Source organism: Euphorbia lathyris, chromosome 1, assembly GCF_963576675.1.
Source record: "Euphorbia lathyris chromosome 1, ddEupLath1.1, whole genome shotgun sequence".
Classification (NCBI taxonomy): domain Eukaryota; kingdom Viridiplantae; phylum Streptophyta; class Magnoliopsida; order Malpighiales; family Euphorbiaceae; genus Euphorbia; species Euphorbia lathyris.
Window position 1 is genome coordinate 56693005 of NC_088910.1, and position 7119 is coordinate 56700123.

Sequence of the window (7119 nt, forward strand, 5' to 3'; positions counted from 1 at the left end):
TAAAAAAATGCATTAAGTAATAAATGTTAAAATTATGAATATGAAAGGTTTGTAACTAAAATTAATTGAAGCATTTATGTGCATTTATTAATTTTAAGTTAAATGAATCTTATTTTAGGAACTTGAAATTTAATTATTAATCAATTAATTAGTTAATGAATGGATTAAGTTTGCATTTAATTGATTCATTGGTATAGATTTATGAAATTAAAATGTAACCATATAATAAAAAACAAAGTATAATGCAAAAGAGAAATTTTTATTTATTAACATATATTTACAAACAAACAAAACACAAGCTATGCTAAAAATTCGTCCCCTTCAATCGGGATTTTCTTAGCCCTATATCGTTCTATTTTCAACTGCACGAAGGCTTGACGTTCTGGTGCAGAAAGAAAATTTGGTCCTGATCGAAAAACTCGCTTCACTAGACCTTCAAATTCTAAAAATTCATAGTCTAGCATCGGGAAAGATTCAGCATCACTCCAAGGAACAGAAATACTGTCCTTGGTCCCTAGTATTATTCCACATATAATATTCCCGAACCCAACCTTCTTAGCCTTGGATCTAGATGCGGCAACAAGACCCTCCATCAGAATTTTTGAAGAATCAACCACGTTGCCTTGAAATATATCGCCAAGGACATAAAGATCAAATTCTTGGACGACACTACTGAACGTGCGACCGAACAGGCTGTGACTCAGAAACTTATGCAAATATAGCATAGAGTTGGAATAGAAAGACTTATTATAGGCAAGTTTTGGGTGGAAAGGCCAAATGCCGGTGAGCATTCGCCAAATATCAGTGGACGTCATATCTCTTCCATGATGACGTTTGGTAGTATCCTTCAAGGGAAAACCAAACCAAACATGTAATTCAGGATATCCAAAAGTGAAAGTTTTGCCATCCCGACGAAAACTGAGACGCACCCGACGCTTGTTAACAAAACGCACTGTACAGAAGAACTCTAATATCCAGTCTCCAATTATAGGAAACTTCATATCAACAAATCTGGTCCATCCTAATCGCTCCATGTAGCGACTCATATCATCTTTAATTCCCAACTGATCGTTAAGAAAGTCATTCATGTATAGCATTCCGACAAAGAATGTGTATCGTAGCCTCAAGAAGCGCCTTCCCTCTTCGTGATTGAAGATAGGAAAGTTACATCCATAACGCTCTGATATATCAACACGTTTATTGCGTGAAGCAATAACTTTCTTAGATGAAGTGCTTGAGGAAGCCATGATGTTTGGAAAGAAAAAGTTCTGAACTTAGTGTTTGGATTTGTGAATGGTAAGAAAATCAGAGATAGTTCTGATAGAGATGAAAAGAAAGTGACAGAAAACTGAACCTCTAGAACCTATTTATAAAATCCTAGGATAAAAAGAGGTGTTGTTTTTGAAATGAAAAGGCATGAAACAAACCTCTTAAAAATGAAAAAACTCAATTTTTCGTTTCTGAAGAGTTGCATCTGCTGGAAAAAGGGTTAATTTGGGCATAATTTCCCCGTGTCACGACCGAGGATGCTGACCCGCGGTCGCGACACGCTGATTTCCCTGCGGAAATCAGTTGTCAGAACTCCAAATTGCTGATCCTCTACCGAGAATCCTCATCCTCGGTAAGTTCAGAAATTTTCCTTTCAATTTTTAATCAGAATTCTCAACTGAGAATCTGAAATCCTCTACAAGTCCAGAAATTTTCCTGGCTGCTAGTTATACCCAAATTCTCAACTGAGAATTTTAAATTCTCTATAAGTTCAGAAATTTCTTACCTCCTTAAGAATTCTATATATGTGAATTCTCAACTGAGAATTTCAAATTCTCAACTGAGAATCACTGAATTTCTTCTAATTCTCATTAAATTCTTAAAAATTAATTAAAATCATGACTCGAATATATTTTTCTATATCTGAAATTCTAATAAAATGATATAATCTAAAACAAAACAAAATAAAAAATAAATAAAATAAAAATAAAAATAAATAAAAACTAACTATTAGAAAAATAAAATGATTTATATGTCAGGAAATCTTGTTACAAAATTAGTTCCTATTTCGGAGATATTTTCGTAATAGATTTTACATCGATTACCGTTAACTTTAAAACGATTACCGTTGGTTTCCTCGAGTTCCAAAGAACCATAGTCGAATGTTTTGACGACTAAATACGGTCCGACCCATCTGGACTTAAGTTTTCCTGGAAATATACGAAGCCGTGAATTAAATAATAGCACCTTATCTCCAACATTAAAGTGTTTGACTTTGATCTTGGCATCGTGCCATTTTTTCACCTTTTCTTTATAAATCCTTGCATTCTCATATGATAAATGACGTAACTCATCTAACTCATTCAAATTGAGCAAACGTTTCTTTCCTGCTTGTTGTAAATCAAAATTAAGTTTTCTAATAGCCCAATAGGCTTTATGTTCTAATTCAACTGGTAAATGACATGCTTTTCCATATACTAAACGATATGGAGTCATTCCTATTGGTGACTTAAATGCAGTACGGTATGCCCATAGCGCATTATTGAGTTTTTGTGACCAATCTTTTCTTGATGACGAAACAGTTTTCTCTAGAATCCATTTGAGTTCTCTATTTGAGATCTCCGCTTGACCATTCGACTGAGGATGGTATGGTGTTGACACGCGGTGGCGTACTCCATATTTTTTCATAAGCATATCGAAATTCCGATTTATGAAATGGGTACCGCCATCACTAACAACGTATCTAGGACAACCGAATCTACAAAATATATCGTCAAGAAAAGTAATAACTACTTTAGAATCATTCGTAGGGGTTGCAATTGCTTCAACCCACTTCGAAACATAATCAACGGCTACTAATATGTAAGTTTTACCATTGGAAGGCGGAAAAGGTCCCATGAAATCAATTCCCCACATGTCGAAGATTTCAACTTCCAACACGTTTGTGAGGGGCATCTCATCTTTCCTTCCTAAATTTCCCGTTCTTTGGCATTTATCACAACGAGTAATGAAGGAACCAACGTCCTTAAACATCGTAGGCCAAAAGAAACCACATTCCAATATTTTAGCTACCGTTTTATTAACTCCATTATGCCCTCCATATGAGCTGGAATGACATTCTGTTATTATAGATTCATATTCATTTTCTCCAACACATCTCCTAATTATTCCGTCACCACATGATTTGAATAGAAAGGGATCTTCCCAAAAATATTGTTTAATATCGAAGAAAAATTTCTTCCTCTGTTGGGGAGATAATCCTTCCGGAACGATATCAGTTGCAAGATAATTAGCAAAATCTGCATACCATGGTGACATGATACTTTCTACCTGATAGAGATGTTCATCGGGGAAATCATCTCGTATACCGACAGTTTCACCTATAGGACCGTTTTCATCTTCTAGTCTTGATAGATGATCGGCTACAAGGTTTTCTACTCCCTTTTTGTCTCTAATTTCTATATCAAATTCTTGTAACAACAAAACCCATCTAATCAGACGCGGTTTTGCATCTTTCTTAGCAAACAGATAACGTAAAGCTACGTGATCTGTATAAATAATAACTTTAGATCCTAACAAGTATGACCTAAACTTATCACATGCAAATACTACGGCTAACATCTCTTTTTCTGTTGTTGTGTAATTTAATTGTGCACCGGACAATGTATGACTTGCATAATAAATAACATGTAATTTTTTATCCTTTCTTTGACCTAAAACACATCCTACTGCTAGGTCACTTGCATCACACATGATTTCAAAAGGCAAATCCCAATCGGGTTTAGCAATTATGGGTGCACTGACTAAGGCTGTTTTCAATGTTTCAAAAGCTTTAATACAATCTTCATTAAAGTCGAAGGTTGAATCCTTCATAAGTAAATTAGTAAGTGGTTTGGAAATCACAGAAAAGTTTTTTATAAATTGTCTATAAAAACCTGCATGTCCTAGAAATGATCTTACTCCCTTGACAGTTGTTGGTGGGGGTAATTTTTCTATTACTGAAGTCTTTGCTCTATCCACTTCTAATCCTTTTTCAGATATTTTATGACCTAAAACAATTCCTTCGTCGACCATGAAATGACATTTTTCCCAATTTAATACCAAATTCGTTTCTTCGCATCTAGAAAGAACTCTATCTAAGTTTTTTAAACATGCATCAAAAGAATCTCCATAAACTGAAAAATCATCCATAAATACTTCCATGATATCTTCGATGAAATCATTAAAAATTGCAGTCATGCAACGTTGAAAAGTTGCTGGTGCATTATATAAACCAAAAGGCATTCTTCTATATGCAAATGTTCCATAAGGACATGTGAAGGTTGTTTTATCTTGGTCATCCGGGTAAATATATATTTGAAAGAATCCGGAATAACCCGGAATAACCATCGAGAAAACAATAAAATGCATGACCGGCTATCCTCTCGATCATTTGATCGATGAAAGGTAAAGGAAAATGATCTTTCCTAGTTGTCTTATTTAGGTTCCTATAATCTATACAAACCCTCCAACCGGTGGTGGTTCGCGTAGGTATTAATTCACCTTCATCATTCCTTACTACAGTTATACCTCCCTTTTTGGGTACACAATGGACTGGACTAACCCATTCACTATCCGAAATAGGATAAATGATTCCATTGTCTAAAAGTTTAGTAATCTCATTTTTGACTACTTCTTTCATGTTCGGATTTAAACGTCTTTGTCTATCCGCTTTAGGTGGCTTATCTTCTTCTAAGTGAATCCTATGCATTACAATACTAGGATTAATTCCTTTTAAATCTAAAATTTGTCATCCCATACTTCCTATTCTATTTCTAACAACTTCTTTCAATTTTTCTTCTTGATTTTCTGTTAATTTGTTAGAGATGATTATAGGTAGAGTGTCACTTCCGCCTAGGAAAGTGTATCTTAGATGGTTTGGTAGTTCTTTAAGTTCTAATTTAGGTGGAACTATTACTGAAGGCGGAACTGGTCCATCTTCTCGAATCAAAGGCTCTGGGTCCTTATCTTCTAATTCTTCACCCATTATAGGTTCTATTATTTCTTCTCTTTGAACAATGTCATTAACACATTCTTCAATTAAATCAAGCTTCATACAAGCCAAATCCTCCATAGGATATTTCATCGCTTGATTCATATCGAACTCGATCTTATCGTCACCTATTCGTAAAACTACTTTTCCTTCCGACACATCAACTAGAGCACGTCCCGTGTTCATGAATGGTCTACCAAAGATTAGCGGACAATTAGCATCATAAGCAAAATCTAAGATAACAAAATCAGTAGGAAAAATAAATTTGTCAACTTTTACCAAAACGTCTTCAATTATACCATATGGTCTTTTAGTGGATTGATCCGCTAATTGCAAAACCATATTGGTACGCTTGATGTCTTCTTCTAAACCTAATTTCTCAAAAATAGACAATGGCATCAAGTTTATACTAGCTCCTAAATCGCAAAGATAACTTGGGAATTCCATATTTCCCAAAGTACACGGAATGGTAAAGCATCCGGGATCTTTGAGTTTAGTAGGTAATTTGCTTGATACTATCGAACTACATTCTTCAGAAAGTGAAATGGATGAAATTCCTTCCCAACTAATCTTTTTTGAAATTAAATCTTTCAAGAATTTTCCATAATTAGGAATTTGCGTAATTGCATCCATGAATGTTAAATTTATATGCAAATTTTTAAGTTTATCTAAAAATGATAAAAGTTGTTTATCATGGTCCTTATTTCGGACCCTGTGTGGAAAAAGGTGGCTTTGGTACAAAAGGTTTTGGATTAGAGTCAATTGGTGTATCTTTTTGTTTTAACGTATCTTCTTTGGGTTTTGGTAAATCATTTCCAGGTAAAGTTGAATTTCCGGGCATTTCCGGACCTAAGTAGTTTTTCCCCGAACGAAGAGTGATAGCCTTAACATGCTCTTTCGGATTTTCTTCCGTTTGGCTGGGAAGACTTCCCTCTTTGCGGGATGGAATTGATTTAGCAAGTTGTCCAATTTGAACCTCCAAATTATGGATGCTAGATGATTGGTTTTTGATAAGCTGATCGAATTTATTTTCGATCCGTTTAAAACCATCGTCTTGATTACTTACCTTTCCATTCATAGCATCTATAAATTTGTCGATTTTTGAAGATAAAGTGCTAATCGTATCTCTTGTTTGATTTTGATAATTATTTATACGATATTGATTAGCATTTGCATTATTATTATTATTATTACCATCTTTCCAGTTAAAGTTAGGATGATTTCTCCATCCAGGATTATAAGTATTAGAATAAGGATTAGTAGTTTGGTTTTGTCCTTGGACAAAATTTACCTGTTCTATCTCATTCATTCCTTCGTAGTCAATGTCTCTCTGGATCGGATCATTAGGATCGCATGGTGCCATAAATTTATCAATTTTGTGCGATAAGGCAGAAAATTGGGCTTGTAACATTGCTACAGGATCAAGATTCATTATACCTTTAACTGATGATGTACACGAGGATGATGGTTTCGCCGTTGGTATATGTCCACGCTCTGCGGGCCACATACTGCTGTTGATTGCCATTTCCTCCAAAAGTTCTCTTGCTTGGGCGGACGTCTTCTTCATAAATAACCCTCCAGACATAGCATCTAATGAACCTCTAGTCGTAGGATTTAATCCATTATAGAATGTCTGCATTAAAAGTGCATCTGGCAATTGGTGGTGTGAGCATAAACCTTGAAGTTCTTTAAAACGTTCCCAAGCTTCATAAAGAGTTTCATTATCATTTTGTGTAAAAGATGTCAACTCTTTGATGACTCTTGCGGTTTTTGCTAAGGGAAAATATTTTTGTAAAAATGCTTGGGCTAATTGGTCCCAAGTTTCAAATGTTGCAGCAGGCATAGAAGTTAACCAAATTTTTGCCTTATCCTTCAAAGTGAAAGGAAAGAGGCGAAGTTTGATTGCTTCGGCTGTTACATCAGTAATTTTAAAAGTGTCACAAATTTCTAAGAAATTTGTCAAATGTGCATTAGGGTTTTCGTTAGGCAATCCGTAAAACGTTACGTTGTTTTGCAACATATTAAGCAAAGCAGGCTTAATTTCAAATTGATTTGCGTTTATACGGGGTCTAACTACACTATTAGTTATACCGGCCATT

General features: G+C 34.9%; 1 non-coding gene across 1 annotated transcript; it reads left to right on the forward strand.

The window, feature by feature from the left end:
• Positions 1-6675: 6675 nt before the first annotated feature.
• LOC136216109 (small nucleolar RNA R71) lies at positions 6676-6782 on the forward strand. The gene has a single exon (XR_010683101.1). It is a non-coding gene; the product is annotated as a small nucleolar RNA R71 (small nucleolar RNA).
• Positions 6783-7119: the final 337 nt, after the last annotated feature.